The sequence below is a fragment of the Heterocephalus glaber genome, unplaced genomic scaffold, assembly GCF_053883595.1.
Source record: "Heterocephalus glaber isolate CG9 unplaced genomic scaffold, H.glaber_assembly_v1.0 deba00001497, whole genome shotgun sequence".
NCBI classification, from domain to species: domain Eukaryota; kingdom Metazoa; phylum Chordata; class Mammalia; order Rodentia; family Bathyergidae; genus Heterocephalus; species Heterocephalus glaber.
Window position 1 is genome coordinate 34,227,900 of NW_028258320.1, and position 26,568 is coordinate 34,254,467.

The 26,568-nt window shown below is 34.6% G+C and overlaps 1 pseudogene; it reads left to right on the plus strand.

The window, feature by feature from the left end:
* The first annotated feature begins 4,423 nt into the window (after positions 1-4,423).
* The window catches only part of LOC101698677 (arginase-2, mitochondrial pseudogene), an 85,931-nt pseudogene continuing 63,786 nt past the window's right edge, over positions 4,424-26,568 (plus strand).

The window sequence follows — 26,568 nt, forward strand, 5'->3', positions numbered from 1 at the left end:
AAAAATAACAGCAATTTAAATGTACAGAAATCAAAGCTATTAAGACTAAAATTACAAAGTGTAAGCATGGTAGGATAATATTTTAATGGGGTTAACTGATGCTTTTCCTTTTTAAAAATATTTTTTTCAAGGCATTTTTCCCTAGATTTTGCCTCACAAATGGAAATATTTGGCTCTGTAGTTATCATTTCAGAGAAAGCATATATAACAGGATACAAGCTGAAGGGGCCTACCAACTCTGCCATTTGCACTCCAGAAAGTAAAAATTTCTTTGGAGGAACTGTAAGGAGTTAGAAACAATGTATATCATATGAAATCTTAATCAGGTTAGAAAGAGCAATTCTTGAGGATCGGAGAGAAGAGATGTGTGTGTGTGTGTGTGTGTGTGTGTGTGTGTGTGAAAGAGAGAGAGAGTGAGAAAGAGAGAGAGAGAGACAGAGAGAGAGAGAGACAGAGAGAGAGAGAGAGAGATACTAATTGTAAGATCTTTGAGACAGGGTACCTGTGCTATTATGGAATAGGTTGCTCAGAGGGTGGCATGAGGAAGTTAGCCAATCATTAGTGAAGTTAAGAACAGCTAGATAGACAGTTTCCATTGCCCTGCTGTAAAATAAAAACTACAGAAAAATATTTGTGTCTTAAGCATGGCTCTGGCATAAATCATAGATACTCATAGATTCACAGACCCCTGAGGACAGGAATTTGACTTGCCTCAAGGTGGTTCGGTATGTTGACTGACTGGGCTAAGTAAGAAAAAGTAGATTCTGTCTCTGAGGATACTCTTGGTTAGATGACTCACAGATGAGCCACTATATGTTAGTACCACATAAGGTCATGGAATTTAGAAATAATCCCCAATACTCTGGATAAGAAGGTTTTGAAATTTTAAAAATACATAAATATATATTTTAAAAATTGCTTTTACACTCAGGTTTGAGGATTCCTAGTTAAAACGGTTATAAAAATATTTCAAATGCCTTTGCATGTTGGGAAGAGGTTATTGGGGGCCAGGTTGTGTTCCACAGTCCTGAGGCTGATAATACCTGTCTTGGGGAATAGAAAAGCACACGGAAATCTGTGTGCTTTCTGGCTCTGTGTGGGAATGCTCATAATCACAGTACTTCCATGGCAGGATATCATCTGCTGAGGACAATGTAAAGAATCCTAGTTCCTTGTTAACTTGGGCAGGCATCCGGTTATAGGGAAGAACCTGTTCCCTTTCACACACTCCCCTCATAAAAGTTTAAAATGTTCCCTATTTTTCAAAATATCTTCTTAACCATTATTGTTCCATGAAGGACACATGACTCCCCCAACCCCTGCTTCTTGCTTGCTAATAATAAAAGTAGGTCAACCCAGAGATTGTTGACTCTGTCCACTAGAGGCAGCCCTCTCCTTGGTGACTTGTATCTTGAATATTGTCTCTGTTTCTCTTTATTCCCCATTGTTTCCCCTTCACAGGTATCCAGGAGTCTAAGCAGCCCCTGGAATTTCCAAATACAAATACAGACAAAATGTGGGGATATAAAACATTAGAGAAAAGGCAGAAATAACTATTGTATGAATAGTAATTGTTTCAGGGTGTCAAAATGACAAGTTCAGCAAAGAGAAATTTGTGACTCCTAAAGTCTACAGGGTTCCTCATCAAGATAAATGGGTGCCATCTAATGTCTTTTGGTTCTCAATGGTTACAAACTAATGTAAATTCTGGTATTGGCCATTCTAAATATGATTATATCAAACAACTAACTATTCATTCCGTTACAGTAGCAAGGAAAACATCTGGCCAATCAATCAATGGAAACTCCATAAATAGCATCTATAGCTATGACCAGGTAGAATTATGGCACCAGGCACCACATGATACCAGGTACCACATGAGGTAAGGCACCATTTGAAGTCATGTAAAATTAAAAATAGTAAATAAAATTTTAAAGACTAAATTTCCAGGGGTTTTTTTGTGAAGGAATTACAAAAGATATCAGGAAAAATAGAACTTAAAAGTTACTTTGAAAGATTCAAAAGGTTAGGGGAAAATATTCATTTTTGTAGAAAAAAGCTAGATGTCTTCATAGATTTAGAATGTAAACAATTTTTTTTTTTTTGGTACAGGGGATAGAACTCGGATTCTTGCACTTGCGCAGCAGGCAGCGAATCCACTGAGCTAAATCCCCAGTCCTAAACAAATTTTTTTAAGAGAAAGTAGGAAAAAAGAGTAAGACCTGTTAGGGAAAAAATTAAAATAGGTTTCTACATTTGGTAACACTTCAGTGAAAAGAGGATAACTACAGGAAGTTAATTATAAAATATAACTTTATGATTTTCAGACAAGAAAAAATTTCAGAAATGAGGTGTAAAAGGCATAAGCCATTAAGGAAAAGTGGATAAAGTTGTTTAACTCACATATACTTAAGAAATAAATACATTAAATATATTTAAAATAAATGCTTAGTCTACAGGATGAGAAACAAAGGGAAAATTATTATCTGTAAGATTTTTACTTTAAAAAAACTTGAAGAAAATAATTAAAGTAGGGTTTATTTTAGATAAAAATTATCATCTTTTTGTCTTTTTTCTATGTGTCTGTTGTATTGGTGACTGAACCCAAGGCCACTTGCATTTTCTACCACTGTTCTGCATCCCTATTCCTTTGTAATATGAAAACTAAACCTAGAAATATATTATTTTTCATTTGGAAAATGTTTAAGAAATAACTGGAACATAAAGGCCTAAAATTTAACAGATTTCAACTGTCATCATTAATCATATTTGTTGCATTGAACCAAATTATATATTAGGTAAAACCTCTATTTTATATGTTTTAGGACAGTAGAAGTGTTGATGGTTGGTTCATACTTTGGGTCATTTTGTTCATCTGCTCTTTACCTCAAATCCACTCTAAACCCTAAAATAATCAAAACTTCAGTTATACTTTTTAGATAAGTCCAATCTTACTAGTTTGAAAGAAAATAAGTTCAAAGTAGAGACTTTTTGCCTTAGAAAAATATAAACTGCCTTCACTCTATTAATCATCAGATGTTCAGTGATTACTTATGTTGATTTGGTACAGGTAAATATTTTAGTTAGAAAGAAAAGCTATCAAAATGGAGAACTAAAGCAATGACTTGATCATATCCATTTCTTAGGATCCCATAACCAATACCACAAATCGGCTTACAACAAAACAAATTTACTGTTTCAGTTCTAGAGGCCAGATGTCCAAAGTTAAAGTGTTGGCATATTTGGTTCCTTCTGACAGATCTGATTCAACATTTGTTCTGTGCCTCTTTCCTGGTTTTCTGGAGATAGCTTTGCCATTACTTGGTTGTAGATGCATCACTCTGATTTTGCTGTTATTCTTCTGTCTGTTGTCTGTATCTAAAATTTCCTCATCTTATAATACCACCAGTCATATTGGATGCAGGTCAACCCTGCCAGCTCATAATAGTCTCATCCTAATTTAGTTGTAACTGTAAGACTACTTTGCCAAATAAGGTCCTACTCACAGGTATTAGGAGTTAGGACTTCAACATATAGTCTTTTGGGGACACAATTAAACGCATAACAATGACTTACTGCAGATGCCCTGAGAAGAAAAATGAGTTAGCAGTGATGAAGAGCTATTATTCAAAAAAGTTAAATTTGAGCTGTAACCTGATCAGGATAACTTTTGCCAGTAAAGAAATCGAGAATGAAAATTAACAGTTGCTATATAAGCAGGACATCCCAGCCATTTCTCAGACTTTTTAGTGTAGGAGAGTTTCCTTCTGTGTACAGATCCCCTTGTGCTACTACTGCAAAGGCCCAGTTAAAATAGATTCACTTTAGTGTTCTTGTAAAAAAAGAAAATGAACACAGTAAGAATATCACATGCATTTACAGGAATCAATTACTTGCCTATAATTAGAATCATCAGAGCTCACATGGTCATTAGTGATAATTTGATCCAATCTCTACTCATCTTGCCATTCAACAATTTTTACAGTCAAAAAATATGATGAAGTGTTAGGCACCTGCCTAAGTGCAAGTGGTAGAAGAGGAGTTGGGGGTGTGGCTCACTGGGACTTGACTAGAATGCATAAATTTCTGGGTTTGACACTCAGAATTGTGAAAAAGAAAAAAGGAAAAAAAGGGAGAGGATGGGTGAGAAAAAAGAGGTAGAGGAAAAAAGACCAAGAAAACAACTACAATGGTTTATTGATAGAAAAACACACACAACTATAAAAATATATAAAGCCCATTTGAATGCATCAAGGTATCAATGTTTCCCTGAGGAAATGAGAGTGTAATCCACGTCTGAAGCTGGATAAAAGTTAGCCTAACAAGAGAAAATTTAGCTTCCCAAAGAGAAGGAAAAAGCAATGCAAATACCTGGGCAGGAAGGAGCTTTGTAAACACAAAGTACCAGCTATAGGAAGGCGTGATGCCTGAGGCAAAGAGGCTGGAGACCGGAATGGTAAAAGATGGAGCCATGGAGGAACTAGAAAATAGTCATGCAAGACAGAGTAAGATTTTTGTTGTTGGGGAGTGCACCAGTAGGGATTGAACCAGGGCTTTGTGCACACTAGGCAAACACTCTACCACTGTGCTACACCCCAGCCCAAGAAGTTCTATCTTTATTGTGGGATCAAACACAAATCTTAAGGATTTTTCAAGAAAAATACAATTAGTAAATTCAGGCTTTGTAAAAATCAATCTGGCATCATACTATTATTTATGGATAAGAACACTGAGTATCAAATAAATTAAATGTTTTTCTAATATTGATGAGCTACTTTAGATATAGACTAGAGCTAAAAACCAAAGCTTTTTGCCTTGTCCTCTGTAGAAAATAAAAGTGTACAGGTTACTCCAACATGTAAAAATATGTGGCTTATCCTCCAGCCTTTCTTGGCTAGTAAATATGATCTACTTGGTTGTCCAAGCTAAATTTCTTTACCTATTGCCAGCGTTTTCCTTCACCTCCATATCCAATCCATAATTAGTAAATACTGTCAGTTCTACAGAAGCTTTCATGAATCTATTCCCTTTCTCTAACAGTAGTACTCTATTGCCATGCGAGGAGTATACAATGATACAACTACTTAACCAATCCCTCAATCACTGTTCCTGCCCTCTAAAACTTCTATTTGATATACTGCTAACAAATTAATCCTACTATTATTGATTGATTGATTGCCTTAAGGAACATATAACATTTATTTATTTGTCTTCTACTCAAACCCTGCAGTGGCTTACTTAAGCAAGTCAAAACAATTTATAATGGGCTACAAGTGTCTGCATGATCTAGCTCCTGGCTACTTCTTCAACACTCTGAATTTCTCCTTTATTACTCCTTACCAGCACTGGGGTCTCAGCCTTTCCTCCAACGTACTCTATACTAAGGTCTCTCCCATCTCAAGGCTTTTGCATTTTCTATTTGCTCTGCCTGGAATGTTCTCCAACTTTTTTTTTTTTTTTTTTTTTTTTGATACCAGCAATAGAACTCAGGTCCTTGTGCTTGCAGGGCAGGCAGAAGAAACACTGAGCTAAATCCCTGGCCCTCTCCAACTTCTTTTTAAGGTTGGTTCTTTATATTATATTTCAGATCTCAGCTTGAGTTTCATTTTGTAAGAGAGACCTTTTTAGACCACTATTAAAAGAGGCTGTGAATAATTAATTCAAATCTTTTGGGGGGCTTCTTTTATGTATATATTTTTTTCCTTATTGTTATTACTTGCTTAATCCCATTGTATATGAGCTTTCCTAGGGAGAAACTTACATTATATTCCTATTATTTCATATACTCTGTATGAGATACATAGAAAACATTGAATATTGGTTGATGTAATGGACAAATACACACAGTACTCCATAATTTTTTAAAAACATGAAGTATGAAAATATTAGAAAAGTCAATAAAAAGCACTTATGAAAATTTTCCAAACTTTTTATCAAAATAAATCATTACTTTTAAAAGATCCACTTTGGGAAAATACATTTATCTTATTAGCAAGGTTAAAAAAATGTTGCTACTTTTAAATGTAGAGTGAACATTTAAGGATTATAATCTAATACTTTTTTTTCCGAGAAAAATAAGTCTGATGTTTTCAAACAAATGACTCAAATAGACTGAATAGTATAACGGGGTAGTTGCCATATTTGTCAGAAGATGTCTTGAGATATGGACTTTAAGGAGTGATGCTATGGCATTTCATGTCATTAAAAGGAGTATAAAACATATCTGATTACCAAATGAACAGTTTCAGATTTTAAAAACAAATTATTTAGAGTCTCTTATATTTTTCCAACTAAAACTGGTCTTTCTAATTTCTTAATTGTTGATTTTAACTAATTATCTTTCTTTAATTTAAACTAAGTGGACCATTTCAATTTGAATGTTCCTTTCCCAAAGTTATTCAGCAAAATTACTTGGAAAATAAAGAACCAGAAATACATGTCACATATCTGTGTAACATGTTTATTGATCATCTGACTAAAGCATAGTATCCTATTGATTAGTATAAATATTTCTTCTTTTTGTCATTTGTTTTCAATCAATCGCAAATGTCTATAGCTAGTAATTTTTCATAATTGAATAATAAATGTTTATACAAAATTAAATTTAATATAAGATAAAGAAGATAGAAATATAAAAGATACATTTTGTTTCTTCTGTCCATATTCTCATGGCAGAACCTAAAAATGAGTGGTGAAGAATAACAGATTCTACTCTCACTAACCATTCTCCCTTATAGTTTCATGATTATGGGAAAATTACCCCCAAATCAATAGAAAATTATTGAGAAATTATTTGGTTTTCTCATGCTAAAATGAGGATAATAACAAAAACCTTCATAGATTAATTAAATATTTAGTATACTAATAACCTTCAGTTAATTCTAAATAATGAGAATACAATGTACAAAGTCAGGAATATTGTTCCTCCTGAAAGAAGGCTATAGTTTGAGGCAGTAGTATTAAGAGAAAGGCAAAATTTCTTTTAGGGTAAGAAACAGTTTTTTTGATAACATATAAATCATTAATAAGTAATGTATATATTGATCTTCTTCTGATATAGAGAGCCTATACAGGAGCCATATGTACTAAAAAAAAAGAAGAAGTTAGCTTATTTTGCAAGAGAAAGCAATAAGCCCATTCCATGACACTTTGACCACTGATAAAGAAAACTTTTCAGAAAACAGAAGAAAAAAACCAAACAAAAATAGCAGCCTGAGAAAGACAGTAGTAGCCAAGTACAGAAAGAAATTTTAGTTCATTTACATTTTCCATAATAAACTGGAAAATAGTTCTTTCAAAACTTTAAAAAATACTTGGGAGAATGAGGCAAAAGAATCTCATGCTCAAGCCCAGTGTGGACAATTTGGTGAACTTAATAATAAATAAGAAAAAATAATAAACAATACCTGGGAATGTAGCTCCTCAAAGAGGCCCTAGGTTTAATCCACAGTAATGAGAAGAAAAAAGGCAAAAAATAACCACTTTATAACAACTATGCTTAGTATACAGTCAATGATACCAATGCAGAATCCCCCTAGTTACCACAAATTTTCAATTGAATAACACCAACTGTTTTAGTTACTTTTCTCATTGCTGAGACAAAATACCTGACACCCAAAGTTAAAAGGAGGAAAGGTTTATTTAGCTCACAGTTTGTAGAGGTTTCAGTACATAATCAGCTGGCTCCAAGGTAGGATGGCATGGCAGACAGGCGTCACAGAGGAGAAACAATTCATAGTGGGCAGAAGGCAACAAAGCAAGCAAGGGAGGACCACAGCTATTTCTGTCTCTTATATGTCATCCTGGCTACTTACAGCAGGTAGCATTCACACCCTTAATCCTAGCGTCCTTGATTTGAGCACTGCAACATGAATCAATCCCAACATCATGCACTCAAGATCCAGTCACCTTTGAAAAATCTCCTCTATGACTGCATGAAGCTTTAGGGGAACATCTAGAGACAAGCCATAAAACCAACATATAGATTTTTGTTAGACTCTGAGTTAAAAGTACTAAGAGATGTTACTGAACATGAGAGAAATTTCCTTTCACAAAGATACCTCTGTATGTATACACATATTTACAGGTATTGCTGGATAAAACACACACAGAGATTGCTGAGTGAAAATGCAAGAAATATGAAATGGATCATGCATTTGTCAAATGGCTTATATTGAACATAAATATTACCCTAAAAATATTGTGAAAACCTTTTTTTTAAAGTTCCCAAAATAATACACCATTAATTTTGAGAAACTACTTATTGATGTATTATGAACTCTAATGTTTATTTCATCAAATTTATCAACCTTATAGGCATACATTTGTTTATAACACTTCCTTTCCATCGTCTTAATGTTTGTAAGATCTAGAGAGATGTTTCTCCTTTCATTTCTGATGTTGATTATTTGAGTTTTCTCTTTTTGTCTTCATCACTTGGCTGGAGATTTACAAATATCTATCTTTACAAGGATTTAGCTTACAGATTCATTGATTTTTCTCTATCATTGGATAAATTGCTTTCACTTACTTTGGATTGTGGTCCTCCTGAATAATAGGTACCACAACCCATTAAGCTCCACAAATATGATAAAAATTTTGCTGAAATGTCACTGAACTCAACAAGCCTATACATAGGCTGAGACTACTATCACCATCTTGTCACCGTATGCAAGAAGTATGTGTTGGCAAAATAACTAATACACAGAAGCACACATACCTTAGAGATTAAGAAAATATGGATCTTACTATATATTTTGAGTTCAAATCAAGTTGAGGTTAAAATCTTCTTTTGGAGTTCATTTGAAATTTATAACTTACAAATTCTCTTATTGATGAAGGCTATTCTGGGGATGTGTGTATGTGTGACTTATAGTGTAAAGAATCTTAGCTCATGCAACACACTCAGCTTTAGAAATGGAACAAGTTCAAGAACAGTAACTGTTATGGCATGTATCTAGATGTCACCCCAAAGCCTCATTTTGTCATAGGTGATGTTCCAAGGTGGCTGGATCTGAGTGTGTGATGCTGTGATTAAGGATATGATACTGCAATTAATTCATGATGCAATGCTAGGGTTAAGGGTGTCCCACCCTGAGTGTGAGTGTTACCTGCCCTAAGGTCAAGTAACTTGGATGGAATGTAAGGGAGAAAAAGTGGGCTGCTGTTGTCACTGCTTGTTGGTGCTTGTCAGTTGTTGCTTGCTGCTTGCTATTTCATTGCTTTGCTGTCTTCTGCCTGTCATGAATTGTTTCTCCTCTGTAATCCTCCTCTACCATACCACGCTGCCTTGGTGCCAGCCAATCAATTATGAACTGAAACCTCTATAAACTGTGAGGTACAATAAACCTTTTCTCCTCTGACTTTGAGTGCTAGGCATTTTGTCTCACCAATGAGGAAAGTAACAAAGTAAGAAAAGACAATAATCTGCCATAATAATAAGCATCAAAAGTTATGAGTTTTCATCAATGTGGTAGACTAAGATGACATGGAAATTCTGTTCACTTACGTGGCTTGTTTTTCATATGTATTCACACTGTTCAAACATGAATACTCGGTACATTTCCTTTAAAATTTAAAATTGATATATAAATTCAAGAACAAAGTATAAAAAGAGAAATTTCAATTTATGAGAAAAGAAGTAAGAAACATAGCCAGAATGATGAACCAAAGAGGTAAAAGAACACAAATGTTTTTGATATGGTTGGAGTTCAAGTTTAGTCCAAATATAAGAAATATTAAATAATAATTACAAAAATTAGTATATTACAGACACTATACTATACAATATAAATAAATAAAATTGTTTAATGCTCAGACAGGTATGTACTACTATTATTACTCATTAAAGAAGAGTAAAATAAAGTATAAATCAACTTTTCGATGCTTAGATTTCTATAAGTTACATAAAATGAAAGAAGCAAATCTCCCTTATTAATAAATAAAAACTAAGGGCTGGGGATTTAGCTCAGTGACACCGCATTTGCCTTGAAGGTGCAAGGTCCTGAGTTCAATCCTCAGTACCAAAAACAAAACAAAACCAATAAATAAAAACTAGTTATTCTCTGCCTCAGCAGTCTCAAGGAAAAACAAAAGGCAATTGGACTGCACAGTACTATAATTAGAACCACACTTACTTTTACCCTCAACTCCACCAAATACATACATAAACACATACATACATACATACATACTGCATACATATCTCATTCTTCACTGTTGAATAGTAAAATTCTAGAAAACCCTGAATGAGAACACTGACATGGAATCCAGGAAGCAGCAGAATCACAAACTTACCTACTAGGAGGAATTCCAATGCTCAAGGTATGGTTAGATGCCAAGAAAAATAAGTTTCATAAAAGATGAACTAAAGACAAAATTTATAAAACACAAGAAGAATTCTATCACTAATAAAAAAAATCTATAGATTCATGTTCCACCGCTCCCAGCCCAGAGGAGCGGGATTCCAGGCCACTATTCCACCACTCCTAGCCCAGTGGTAGGGGCTTCCAGGATGTCATTCCACCATTCCCAAACCAGAGGAGGAGAGACTCGTATAGCGCCCCCACCCCACCCCTGTTGAAATGAGAAGACATGTAAACAAGTCTCCAAACCAAACTTTCGGATCACCTACAGCAACCCCAAAGGAAAATCAGATGGAACACTCTGATACTCAACAACCTGGACTCCCTGAACTGGCAACAAAAGAGGATCTGGAAAAAATGAAATCAGAATTAATTTCTCAGATAACTGCAGAGATTTCACTTGTAGTGCAAGACATGATTAATAAATCTAGAGAGAAGCTAAGGAACATGATGGAATCCCAACATAGGAAATAAATGGAACCCATACAACAGATGCAAACAGATTTCCAGGAGATTAAAAACTCCATTGAAAGTCTACACAGCAGAATGAGCCAATGTGAAGACAGAATTTCAAATATAGAAGATGAGATTGCAATTAGTGACCAGGAAAAGAAAAATTGCTTCAAAATTGCAAGGGACCACGAATCCAGCAGCTGCTAGACAATGCAAAGAAGAATAACATAAGACTGATTGGAGTAAATGAAGAAACAGGAGAGAGTGCAGATGACATTAAAAAAAAAAAAAACTGTTCACAGAAGTAATGGCAGAAAACTTCCCAAGCAGAGGAAAAGAGCTTGACATACAGATAAGTGAGGCATATAGGACTCCAAATAGCCTTGATCAAAAAAAGTCTACACATAGGCATATCATAGTTAAGATTCCAGAAACCCAACAGAAGAACAAAGTTCTACAAACAGTTAGAGAAAAGAAACAAATCACATACCAAGGAAAGCCCATCAGAATCATAGCAGACTTCACAACGCAAACCCTCAAGGCAAGAAGAACTTGGTGTGACGTATTCCAAGCCCTAAAGGAAAACAGCCTCCAACCCAGATTGATGTACCCTGCAAAACTGTCATTCAAAATTGATGGAGAAATAAGATACTTTCATGACAAAGAGCACCTTAGGAACTTCATGAATACCAAACCAGCACTACAAAACATTTTAGACAATATCCTAGGAACAGACAATGAGGACCGAATCCCCAAGAAGCAAAGCAGAATGAACCCATCGAGCCCAACAAGAAATTAAATGTAAAGGAGGAGAATCCAACAAAAAGAAAAAGTCATGACAATGATAACTCAATATGTATCAGTTATGACCATCAATGTTAATGGTCTCAAATCACCAATCAAAAGAAATAGACTGGCAGAATGGGTCAAGAAGCAAAATCCAATATGCTGCATACAGGAAACACACTTAATTCAAAATGAAACTCACAGGCTGAAAGTTAAAGGGTGGTAAACAATACTCTATGTGATGGGAACCTGAAAAAACCAGGAGTAGCTATCCTCTTTGCAGATCAAGTAGATTTCAAACCAACACTGATTAACAGAGACAGAGAAGGACACTATATCCTTCTAAAGGGAACAATGCAAAAGGAAGAAATGACAATCATAAATATTTGTGCACCAAACAGTAGTGCATCCAACTATATAAAACAAATACTAATGGACACGAAAAGTCATATAAGCACAAATTCAATAGTAGAGGGGGACCTCAATACCCCACTGTCACAAATAGATAGATCAACTACATAAAAAATAAGTAATGAAATACTAGAAGTCAATCGAACTCTTGAACAAATGAACTTAACAGATGTTTACAGAGTGTTCTACCCCACAAAATCAGAATACACATTCTTTTCAGTTGCACACAAGTTGTTCTCCAAAATAGACCACATCCTCAATCATAGAACACGTTTAAGTAAATACAAAAGAATTGAAGTTATCCCCTGTATATTATCAGACCATAGTGTGATGAAATTGGAGATCCATAGCAAAAGAAACAACAAAAATGTCATAAACATGTGGAAATTGACCAACATACTTCTGAATAACCAATGGGTCACAGAGGAAATTAAAGAAGAAATCAGACTGTTCTTTCAATTAAATGACAATGACAATACAACATATCGGAATCTCTGGGACACAATGAAAGGAGTCTTATGAGGGAAATTCATAGCACTGAATTCTAATATTAGGAAAACAGAATAAGCCCAATTAACCTGATGCTGCACCTCAAGCTTCTAGAAAAAGAAAAGCAGGACAAACCCAAAGCTCATACAAGGGAGGAAATTATAAAGATCAGAGGAGAAATGAATTCAATGGAGACTAAGAGAATGATACAAAAAATTAATGAAGCCAAGAGTTGGTTCTTCGAAAGAATCAACAAAATTGACAAACCCTTAGCTAACCTTATCAGAAAAATCAAAGAAAAGGCCAAAATCTTTGCAATTAGGAATGAAAAGGGTGAAATTACAACGGACCCATCAGAAAGCCAGAGAATCATCAATACCTACTTCCAGAACCTATTTGCCCATAAGATGGAAAACACAGAAGAAATGGACAGATTCCTAGATAAGTATGAATTACGAAAGTTGACCAAAGAGGACCTAAAAATTCTAAATAGCCCAATATCAACCAATGAAATTGAAAACATAATTAAAAACTTATCAACTAAGGAAAGCCCAGGTCCTAATGGCCTCACTGTCGAATTCTAGAAGACATTTACAGAGGAGCTACTGCCACTACTGTTTAAACTCTTCGATGAAATTGAAAGGGGAGGAATACTTCCAAATTCATACCTGGAAGCAAGCATCACCTTGATCCCCAAAGCAGAGAAAGACCCAACTGAAAAACAGAACTATGGACCCATCTCACTAATGAGCATAGATGCAAAAATCCTTAATAAGATACTGCCAAATAGAATGCAAAAGATCATCAAGCAGATCATAAGCCCTGATCAAGTGGGATTCATCCCAGGGATGCAGGGATGGTTCAACATACACAAATCAATCAACGTAATACACTATATCAATAGAGCCAGTGACAAAAACCATATGATCATCTCAATAGATGCAGAAAAAGCATTTGACAAAATCCAACATGCATTTATGATAAAAACCCTATAAAATTGGAATAGATGGTCTCTACCTCAATCTGATAAAAGCCATCTATGAAAAACCAACAACCAATATCATACTAAATGGTCAAAAACTGAAATCCCTCACACTAAGATCAGGAACAATACAAGGATGTCCACTAACACCACTTTTGTTCAATATAATGTTGGAAACATTAGCCACAGCCATTAGACAAGAGAAAGAAATAAAAGGAATAAAGATAGGAAATGAAGAAGTCAAATTGTCACTATCTGTAGATGACATGATACTCTATATAAAAGACCCCAAGTACTCCTCCGAAAGTTTTCTAGGCTTATTAACCAAATTCAGTAAAGTAGCTGGATACAAGTTCAACACACAAAAGTCAATAGCTTTTCTCTACATGGACAACAGTCTCACTGAGAGAGAAATACAGCAAACAGTTCCTTCCACAATAACATCCAAAAACCTGAAATACTTAGGAATCAACCTAACAAAAGAAATCAAAGACCTCCTCTCTGAAAACTATAGCACTCTAAAAGGAGAAATTGAAGATGATAGCAGAAAATCAAAAGACATCCCCTGCTCCTGAGTTAGAAGGGTTAATATAGTAAAAATAGCCATACTTCCAAAACTGCTATGTAGATTCAGTGCAATCCCAGTTGAAATCTCAGCAGCATACTTCACAGACCTTTAGAAAACAATCCAAAAATTCATTTGGAACAAGAAGAGAACCAGAATAGCAAAAGCAATTCTAGGTAACAGAGACATGGCGGGGGACATCACAATCCCCAACTGGAAAATAAACTGCAAAGCTACTGTGATAAAAACATCCTGGTACTGGCAAAGAAACAGACTTGAGGACCAGTGGAACAGATTAGAAGATGCCAAAATAACTCCAGACACACTTAGCCATCTCATCTTTGATAAAGGAGCCAAACACCCTCACTGGAGGAAAGATAGCCTTTTTAACAAATCATGCTGGAAAAACTGGATTTCAACTTGCCAAAGATTAAAACTAGACCTATATCTCTCACCATGCACTAAACTAAAATTGAAATGGATTAAAGACCTAAATATTAAAATAGGGATGCTGAACCAGCTGAAACAGAAGTTAGATAGAACTCTTGAAGACATCAGCATAGGAAAAGATTTTATGAACAAAACCTCTGTTGCCCATGAACTAGTACAAACAATCAACAAGTGGGATCTCTTCTTATTCAAAAGCTTCTGTACAGCAAGAGAAACCACCAGCAGTGTGTAGAGACAAACCACAATGTGGCAAAAAATCTTCACCTGCTGTTCCTCAGACAAAGGTCTACTATCTTGAATCTATAAAGAACTTAAAAAGATCAGACCTCCCAAATTTAAAGACCCAATCTGAAAATGGGCATTTGAAATGAACAGACATTTCTCAGACAATGAAGTAGAAATGGCAAATAAACATAGGAAAAAATATTCAATATCACTGGTCATTTGAGAGATGCAAATGAAAACAATGCTGAAATTCCACCTCACTCCAGAAAGAATGGCTGCTATCATGAAATCAACCAATAAAAAATGCTAGTGGGACTGTGGGGAAAGAGGAACCCTCCTCCACTGCTGGTGGGAGTGTAAACTGGCGCAACCACTATGGAAATCAGTATGGAGATACCTCAAAGAACTAGGACTGGAAGTCCCATTTGACCCTACTATCCCCCTGCTGGGTATCTTCCCCAAAGAATTAAAAGAATCATACCACAGTGATATATGCTCACCCATGTTCATAGCTGCACAATTTGTAATAGCTAAAACTTGGAAACAGCCCAAATGCCCGTCAACTGGAGAGTGGCTAAAGAAATGTGTTTTTTTCATAAAATACAGTAGTACTCAGCCATAAAAAATGAGAAATTGAAGACATTCATAGCTAAATGCATGCACATTGAGGCGATACTCTGAAGTGAAATAAATAGGACACATGTATATAAATACCTAATAGTTTCTCTAGTGTGAGAAACTGAAAGTGTAAATAAGGAGTAAAATGTATAATAGATAATGTGAAATAGGAAGAAAAGGGGTAAAGGGGAAGGGGAAGTGGGAGGGGTAGGGGAAATGAAAGAAGGGAATGGAATTAATATGAGAAAATGTAAAAATGGAAACAAAGTCTTTGTAAATAGGGAGGGATGGAGGGGTTGAAGAGAGGGCAGGGGAAGGGGAAAAAATAAGAACCAAGAGAGATTATGTGAAGGTGCAAATTTCCAATGATGTATGTCATTATATTGTATACCTAAAATGTACCAATGATTAAAATGAATAATTGATAATGTAAAATAGGAAGAAAAGGTCCAAAGGAGTAGGGGAAGTGGGAGGGATATAGGGAAGGAAAGAAGAGAAAGTAAAAATTATGAGAAATGGAAAAAATGGAAACAAAGTCTTTTTAAATAAGGAAGGGTGGAGGGAGTGAAGGGAGTCCTGGGAATGGGGAAAAATAAGAACCAAGATACATCCTGTAAAGGTACAAGTTCCCAATGAGAAATGTAAATGTATTGTATACTTAAAGTGTACCAATAAAATATTTTTTTAAATGTCTATAGATTCAGCATAAATAATTCATATGTGAGAAACTAGAAATAATGTAATAATCTGAGAATGATTTTAAAGAACATATTTATATTGTTCAAAGTGACACAGTGTGGATAATTTTTTAGCACTTCTCTTGTACCGTGTTCCATGTACCATGTTCATCATGTTCTATGCGAAAGGCTCAGTTCAACTTAATAATTCTATCACGTAAAATAGCATGTATACCTCTAATTTCGTGTGAGAAAAATGAGAGCTCAAGTAATTGGCTCAGAGTAATTCATCTAGTAGTTGAAGAAAACAAAATTCAGTTTAGTTAGTATTGGTCAGCTTTCCAGTTGCTAGACAAACTACTCAACTTCCATAACCTAAAGACAGATAGGTTTAATTTGGCTCTTGGTTTCAGAGGATTCAATCTATGATTGACAGGTTTCCAGGCAGAAATATCGTAGGGGAAAGGCATGATGAAGTATAGCTGCTTAGTTGGTGGCAGTCAGGAAACAGAGCAGGGGAACAAAACCAAAGAGAAAGGGATCAGGGATCATATGTAGTACTCAAAGTCACATCTCTATAACTTACCCAGAAGCATTAGTAAAATCTGCTAGGTGATTACCAAGCTAATCAAGTTGACAATTAAACTTACCCACCCCTTGTCAAAACACCCAAACATATTTTCTTAAGCCATACTTAATCTTCAACTTAGGACAATAACAAGTTCATCAATTCTGCCTAATAAAAAACAGCTATCCTGTGTACAACCAAAAATGCAATAATCCCTTCCTCAAAGTCTCAACATTTCCAACATTGTTAAAAAGTCCAAGTTTAAGTCTCATCAAGGCAAATTCTTAGCTAGGGACCCCTATAACAAGCAAATATCAAATTATGTTATCCAACTTACAATGTCAAAAGGTAATATTCTCATTCCAAAAGAGAGTAATAGAGGAATAGAAAAGAATCAGGCAAAAGCAAAATAAAAACCCACCAAGGCAAACCTTAAGTCCTGTAGTTCCAAGTTCGGCATCCAGGGCACATGATGGTGATATATATTCCAAAAGGCTTTAGCAGCCCCGCCCTTATAGACTTGCTACTTGTAACACACAAAGCTCCTCCCTTGACCTGGCTCTTCTCACAACCTGTGGCATTCCTTGGCAGATACCTCATTCCTGGCATCTCCAAGATCCTGGGGTCTTTGCTACATCCTAAGCTTCATTTCTACAACTTCATGCACTTTTCTCTCAGGAGCATGCTGCCTGGCCTCCCAGGCCTTCCTTTGAAATCTGGGTGGAGGCCTCTGTGGCTAAACATTTCTTGCACTTTTATTTTTCTTGTTTTTTTGAGACAGAGTCTCACTTTGTAGCTCAGGCTGGCTCTGTACTCACTATGTAGCCCTGGCTAGCCTTGCACTTCTGGAAATCCTCCTGACTCTGCCTCCCGAGTGCAAAGATTACAAGCATGTGCCACCATGCCTGGCAATTTTCTTGCACTTTTAAAGGTGTATTTCTCATCAAAAGCATTGCCATTGGCCAAATATCTCTGAGTTTGTTTGTCTTTGAAAGCTATAGAAGATGGCTTGCCCAGTGCTGTGTGTTTTTTAATTTTTATTAAATATTTGTGGAGCAGGGGTAGGCATTGCCTGAAAATTCAGTTTCTGAGTTGAAGATAAGAAACAAGATGAAGGTTGATTTTAACAGCTTTTGGAGGAAAGAAACTGCCATTAATGAGGAAAACACATCACTCATCTTAAGTATCCAAAAATGTCACCTTCTTCTTGGAAGTTTGTAGAGTACTATTTCAAATGTTTGCTTTATGTTTCCAAAGTTTCTTATAATTATAATAATATAATAATAATAATACATAATAATTACTAGACATGTACTATGCCTTAACCACTCGCTCACATTTTGTATCTGAGAACATTGAAGCTCAGAAGAATAAAATGACTTCTCCTAGATCACTAGACTGTCAGCTGCTATTCTTAATCACTATGTTCCTGGGCCACCTTCCTTAACTTTAGACTTCTGTTAACTATTTACCCTATAGACTTCTGTTAACAGAAACTATTAACCCTGCATGGCTTTTGCTCTGACACAGGAAAGTTCATTTGACTTTGCAAAGTTTTCCAAGATACAGTTTTCTATGTCTCACATCTCAACCTACATAATGCTTTGCATATCCCTGTCTTCATCCTCTGAAATTTCTCCCTAGATTGTTGATCATCTAGCTCATTACAGTAATTGCCTGTAATAGAACAATACTCATCATTTTATGATTATTTAAATAAATTATGATTCATCTACAAAAGAGATAGGTATATCATCTCTAAAGAGTATGTTATCGAAGAATGTGTTTTGTGGATGGAACAGTTTCACACTATACTTTCAAGTATAAATAATATATTTTATATTACCCCTTTTGTTAAAAATTTTTAAATGTTAACCTTTATTATTTTAATCTAGTAGAATTATACATGTGTGAGGGGTTATTTTGCCTGAAATTTTCTAATTTTCTGCAGAATCTTTTGATTCTAGGGCAAGAAAATATTATACCTTCACTATTAAAATCTATTCCACTGCTTTTATTAACTCTCGGGCAAGTGGTTGTGACCCCTTTTTATAACACATGGTTCTGTGGCCATGAATGTGGTATGCAATTGGAATTGCTTTGTGATTAATTATATATTTAAATCAATATATAATATTGAGTATATATTATATGTTCAAATATATAATTATATATTTAGCTCAATATATGATAAAGTATAATATAACATATAATATATGTTATATATTTAACTCAATAAAATAATAGGAATGAAAAATGCTTTATACATGATTCTCTTATTTTAAGTACAAATAGAATACTGGAAACTCAGCTAAAAATTACAGTTTGAGATTCCCTGGTTCCTGGCTAACCTTGCACATTTGCTAACACCTGTTTTTCATCAATTTATTTGAATAATCATTAAATAAATAAATACCGATATATTTATGAAAACAGCCCTTCATACCTGTGAGGTATTTTTCCAGATACAAAAACTGTGGATGGAAAATATTTTTAAAATTGTGTTTATGATAAACATTTACAAACTTTTTTGGCATTGTGCTCTAAAAATATAGTAAAATAAGTATTATATAGCACTATATTAGGCATTATAAGTAATCTAGATATAATTTGAAGTATGTGGGAGAATGTATGTAGGTTACACAAAAATGCCATGCCATTCTACATAAAAGACTTGAGCATCTGCAAATTTTGGTGTCTACAGTAGTCCTGTAACCAATTCCCTGTGGATTTCAAGGGGTGATTGTATATATCATGTCCTGATATATAATATAAACACATGAATATATTTATTTCTTATACTATTATACACCATGTTATTATGTGATGTTTATATTATGAATACACATTTAGACAGCATCTTCATATATAATTATATATGTATATAATATATAATTATAAATGTATAAACATACATAGGTCACATTTATAAATATATCATATTGGAAAGCAGTAAGTCTTATCAAGATAGACCTTTAGTCTGAGAGGAATTTATAATTTCAACAGTATAAAGAACACAATTAGAAATATAACAAAAAGAAATGCTTAGAGCAATGATTCTTTGTCTGGACCCTTCAGTGCTGTACATTCTTTCTCCACAAGTTCACATTTACCTGGGAAATAGCATGGACTTCTTTTTGATTATAATTGAAAAAGCCTGTTCTGGCCATGATCTCTGAAAATGCTTTTTAGGAAACTAGACTATAAAATTGATTCAAAGAATAGAAAATAGAAGTATTCAAATTGAGAATGGAGAACTATATGTGAAAATTGAGAGATTGTCCTAAATCATCACCTTAACATATATAAAATTTTATTCCCATGAATTTGTATTCAGGCCACTTATTTTGAATCATTTTTATGCATCTTACATTAATTATGCTTTATGCATCTTACATTAATCACAGTACTGGAAATTATTTTTTATATTACATGTATCAAGTACGTACTAACTGCTGCTGATGATAATAAATGAACAAAATATCCATGCCTCTTGATTTCATAGAACTTACAATTTAGTGAAAGAAAAACACGAGTGAAATTAATCTTTTAAATAAACAGACAAGCACAATTCTTTTATTTATTTATATATTTTTTGGTACCGGGGATTTAACTGAGGACCTTGCGCTTGCGGGTCAGGCGGCAGAACCACTGAGCTAAATCCCTGGCCTGCAACTAGGATTCTGACATTCAGAAGATACAGAATATTGAAGGAAAAACAAGATTCAATAATCCTGAGTCATTTAAATATGTTCAGATTGAGGTGTTTTTGAGCCTTTCAAGATAAGAAATGTAATAATTATCTACCAATTTCAGAGAAAATTAGAGATACAATTCTTGAATATGTAGCATATAATTAATACTTAAAGACTACGAGCTAAATGAAAGACATAAATTAAAAGGAGAAAAGAGTGAGCCTAAACCAAAGCATGAAGAACTCCATGATAATGACTGAGTAGAAGTGAGTCTGAAAATGAAAAAGAAATACTTTGAAAGGAAAGAGAAAATGGTATTATATAGACCAACAGAAAATGAATGTTTTAGCAGGTAACTGACATGACCAAATGCAATTAAGAAGTATGGAGGAGGAAGACTGAAAAATACATGATGGAGTCCAGCAACACTGGTGCTCAATAGTGTTCTAAGTAGGAGCTATTTGGGTGAAAATATGGAGGCAGAAGTGAGTTGGTGAATAAGGATTGAATGGATGAGTAGATGAAATAGCAGGTATACTACAGGCAATTCTCAAAAGAAGTAAGTTCTTCAAAGAAGTGTGTTTGTGATATGAAAGAATGAAACAGAGCCTTAGCTGGAAAGAGATTTTTATTTTGCTTGGTTTTGCTTTTTTGAATGAGAAAAAATAAAAACAGTAGGAAGGATCTAAATCAGAGGAGAGATAGCCTGTAAAAATGAATGGGATACCAGTAATGTAAAGAATAATATTTCAATGGAGTGTAACTTTTTAAATGGCAGGGATTTTTCATGTTCACAGATATATACCTGGGACCCAAAATATGGCCTTATTCATAGCAGGTAATAACTATTAAGAGAAAAACATAAATCCCTAGGAATCCTTTCTTAGAGGCTGTGATAGGAAGGAATCCAAATGCCTGTGGCAGGATGACCTTATAGAAGAGGAAAAGCTCTTATATTACAATAAAAAGGGAAAATGGCAGTATGGGGCAGATCTGGGAAGATGTTTATGCCTTCTTACTGCTTTCAACTCACAGGTTTATTTTATTCAGAAATAGATTGCAAAGTCAAAGTTCAGATGGAGGTAAGGGGAAAAGACAAAAGGAAAGAATGCAGTTATCATTGGTGAATGTGTGAGAGATGGATAGTAGAATCAACTGGTCATGGTGAAAGTAGATGATCATGAATCCATCATTCCTACTTCAGTAACTTTCTCCAAGAGATCTTGATCTTTGGAAGCAGACATGGAAACAGACAATGATTTGATCATTCTAGGGTTGAAGATGGATCACAGAGCAAAATAAAAAAAAACAAATTTCAAACTTATTTTGGAGTCACTTAGAAAACTCTGTTTCCTATGAAGTTTTGTATTATTTTCTACAAGAGTACACTCTGCTCATTGTATCACTGTGCAAAAATGGACACTCAATGATGTGACTTAATATATAAATAGACATTAAATAATTAATATAATTAATAGTTAATAGCAACTCATCACCAGGTGCTACAGCTAAGATTTCTAAATTTATAGATGAAGAAAATAAGAAAATATAAACAAGAACTTATAAAGGAAAATATTCTATGCAATGGTTAGCAAGAAAGAATGTTGTATAAAGCATACAAGTGTTGAAATTTCTTCCCCACAGCAAAGGGATTTAATGTTAACCATTTGGAGCATTTGATAGTGGAAATAATTGCAAGTCAAAACTAAAAGGTTAAAATTTTTTTTTACTCTATTTTCTATTAGTCTAATGTTTCTCCAAGTGGTTTTTCTGGAAATAGGTTTAATGAGACATAAATAAGAATCTTGTTTAAATAAAAACAGATTCTGTGATTAAATAAATTTAGAAAACTGGCTTAAATAGACCTAGAAAGATTTTTATACTGCAACACCTTTTTGTATATTAACACAAGCCATGTATTTCTAAATCTTGATTATAGGATACAGGTTTTCCTAGATTATTTGGGCATGAAAGCATTTTTATGAGAAGCAGCTTGTGATTACTTAAACATATGACTGTATATAGGAACAGAGTGTTCATTTTATTTTCTGTTATATTGCCTAAATTCCTTGTGCCACACCTAACAGTTTCTTAAGTGTAGTCTAAGATCACTTAGATCAGAGAATTTCTGAGGTAGAGTCCAGAAACTTGTCTTTAAACTTTAACATGGGGATTTAAGAACTAAGGATTAAATCTATTTCTGCTCACCCCTGAGCAATCTACTTCTGATCCCCTGAGCAATAAAATTGTAATACTTGAAGACTGATATGAAATTTCTTCTTTTCATTAAAATCTATATTTCACACTATACTGTATTTTAATTTAATAAATGATAATTCAGAGTATAATTTAATGTATTTTGAGCACTAATAAATTCTTCCATCATTGAGTTTTCATTCTATTTCATAAGTTTTGAAATCTAAACCAACATACCTGAATAAACACAAGACAATTTGAATTTTTAAAATTATTCTACAACTGACTGACACATTTTTAATCATCCATAGGTCTCAATTTCTAAAACTGTAAAATGGAAGAGTTGGATACATTTGTGTCCCTTTCTAATTCTAAAATTCAGTTTAGTAGGTTTTTATTTTGTTCACATGCAAACACACACACACTTACACACACAATTTAAACATGTCAGATTGAAAAGCATTGCATATGTGTAATATACTTCTCTGAAGACATGAAACATAGTTCCCATTAAATTTATCTGTGGATATTAAAATTCTTGCCTCCATCAGTTAGAAAGTAGATGTTGCTTTTCCTTCTGCTGACTCCAGTCAAGTACTAAACTAGCTAAAAAAGAAAATAATTTGTTCCATAAGAAGAACAACTTACTTTCAAATGTGTATTTTAATTGCCTTTACATTTTGTTTAATTAGGGTGAGGAGTGCACATTGGAAAAGCTTGTATGGTAATGATTACTATTTGGAATGCAGCTTCCCGATTGAAGTCCTAATGACGACAAGTCAACACAACTTGTATCAATAGTTGCAGCCATGCAGGAGCCACAGCTCAATGTTATGTCTCTTGTCACTAGCATGTGCCATTGTAAGCCAGGCTGCCGCGTAAGGCCTGTCTGCTTCCTCACAATAGCTCTTCCTCCCTGGGGAATACAAAGGCAGACAGCCGCTTTTCTCTTCTTTTCAACAAACACTCAGAGGGTCTGTTACTTATTATCTTTGGAATAAAGGACACAGGTTTCCACAAGCAACTTGAGCTTGTATCAGTTCCGAGATCAGAGAAGATGAGTTAGGTCCTTGAGACCCTACTGCAAGGCAAACTTTATTGTCTTTGTTGCTGATAAGAGTTAAGATTCACAAGCATTTAGCGACTTTAACTACATTCATTTTTACTAACATCTTTATGATCATGTCTTCCAGGGAGAAAAAAAGGGGTTTGACTGGGAGAAAAACTGGAGCCCAGCAGACAGGAAAAGTTTTCTTCATGAGAGAGGGAGAGACACAAAGAAAAAGAAAGAGATAGAGATGGAGTGGGGGTGGGGGAGAGAGAGAGAGAGAGAGAGAGAGAGAGAGAGAGAGAGAGAGAGAGAGAGAGAGAGAGATTGATTTTCATGGCTGCTCAGTTCCAAGAGGAGAAAAGCATAGATTCATCTCCAACACAAAATGGGTTGACATTGCCATAAAGGCTTTCTCATTTGCATCAACCTGTCAATACTGATGAAATAATCACATTTTTCAAAATCTTTTAATTCACATTAAAAAATAAAAAAGAACCACATGACATGAAAAAAGAATTGGGCCAAAATCTAGAAGAACTGAATTTTAATCCTGTATTGATACTGAACAACATATAATATTAGAAATATAGCTTAAAAATTCTGCACACTAGTTTTCTTGACTGTAAAATTAAGGCATTCAATGTGATTATCTCAAGGCCCTGAAAGAAACAAAATACAGCTCTAAAATACAATGATCCTATTTTCTTCACTTGGTTTAATGTAGTCGTAAATTTCTAACATTTTAAACTAATACAAATTTACTCAGGCAAACTTGAAGGCCCTCAATTTACTTACACTTTCCAAGCAAATATCTGTGCATCTAAAGAGTAAAACTCTATTACAGCAGGGCCACCTAGGAGAAAGAATAAAAACCAGCTGTAGCACAATGCTCTGAAGGATTGGCCTTGGTAAAAGTTCCGAATGTGTCTGTTCATGATGAAAACCAAAGGGAAAAATGAAATGTTATATTTCCCTTTCATTGGATGGAAACTAATAATACATAGAGTAAAATAAAGGCACCAACCCACAGGCTTTCTTCTTTTTTAAGTAGAGCATCTGTGTGGACAGTGTGGAGCCACCAAGACTGAATTCCCCAAATCCATCAGGAAAATGCTCATTTTAATCTCAGTGATAGAGGAACAAGTGGAAGAGTGACTGAAAACAGAGACATGCAATCATTGATAGCCTTTAGACAAAATCCTCTGGCCTATGACACTTCCTAAGTACCAATCAGAATTGGTCTCCATTTAGGCTCTAGTAACAATATGTTTATTGTCTGGACTCAAGCTCAGATTGTACTTATCTCTTATGTGTTTAATACCAAAATAAACATTTATCAGCATTATTATGATATGAAATTAAGATTTACTGTGGAGCCAAGATAACTTTGAGACTGAGACTATGTCTAGAGATGTCAAGATCCTGGAAATTTTCCTTTCTCATTGAATTATTGAGTTTTTCCTCAAGTACCAGCCATTAGCCTACCCTTTGGAAAGGTACTTATCAGCACACTGCATTCAGTCTTCCAACATATATGCAAAGCCTGACTTTTCCTCACCAGAACAGAAACACCCTTCTTTTTCCTATACTTGTCCCAAGAACAATTCTTTGGGACATTTTAAACACACAGCACATATCTAAGAAAGTTAACTTCCTTATCATTGGGAACCACTTTGGCAAGGTCAGTCATCAACCAGCCCAACTTCCATTATCACATAATTGTCCTTTGGCTATTATTGAGGACTTGTGGGCCCAAATCATTGCTTTCCATCTTCAAATTTTAAGCCAGCTTAAAAAACAGATACAAGAGTTAATGGGAAGTTAAATATGATGTTATCTTTATTGGTGGCAAGGTTGAGCAGAAAAAATGTGGCTCGAGCCCAGAAAGTTTAGGTGTCTTAATCTTTGTCTCCTAGACTTAACTAACCTGTCTAGTCACAGACAGAGATGCAAAACTCCAGTCCTTCACTGTATGGGGATGGATGTAAATTGTGTCTATTTGTTACCTATTATGACAAACATGCACACCTTTTAGAAATGTATCCCCCTAAATAAAATTCAATTTTAATTCTATCCCTTATTCTTTTCCAGGGTATTCTTCTTTTTTGTCTTTTATTTTAAATCCAAATGGCAACTATTAAAGAATCCTGAAAAATATAAAGAATATTTAGAAAATAGTATTTCTATTTGCAGTAGGTGAGAATAAGATTTACTAGCCACAGAGCTGTTACCAGGTTCACAGTTCTAAGAAAAGATCCAGAAAAATGTGTAGAGAAAAAGTGAGCATAACAATGTTTAAAGCTAAAGCTGTTTCAACTTTGTATTACAGCTTTCTGGAAACATGCCAAATGTTCAAGTTTCTTATAAAAAAAAAACCCCACCAGATTTCCTGGTAGACAAATAATTAAGAAAGCCTTTGAGGAATTGTAGAAATTGGCATTCACCCACCATTTACAACATAATCCCAATGATATGTTGAGAAACTGCCAAAGTGGTACATCAAAACGCTAGAAGAATGTTTGTTAAAAAAAAAAAAACTTATGTAAGAGCCTTCTTACTATTAAACCTATAGTTAGGTAGATGCTTTGACTCTTAAGTTTTTTCTGTATTTATCATTGCGCTGTATAACTATAGCTACCAATAAAATGGAAGAGCAGTGGGGAAAGCTACAGTGTGTCTCCATGTCTGTTTTCTTTTCCTAGAATATCAAGACTTACTGCTTTTTAGTTGGACTTAATTCAGTCTAAAATAAAGATCATATTTACTCTTTTGAGTCCTGCATGTCCACATGACTAAGTCTTGCTCTAGTACAATATTTGGGAAGTGTCCTTGAAGTATGTGATCTAGCTCTTTTCCTTCTTGCAGTGTGAAAATCAAGTGAAATGACTGATGTTCAAGTAGCCATCATAAAACGATGACCAACTCTTAGGACCAAAAATGACACAGGACAAAGATGTGACTCATGAAGGCTTGGCCTTAACATCATGCAGTCATCATAAAAGCTAGAAACTGTTTATCACTGGAATTTTATATGAGAG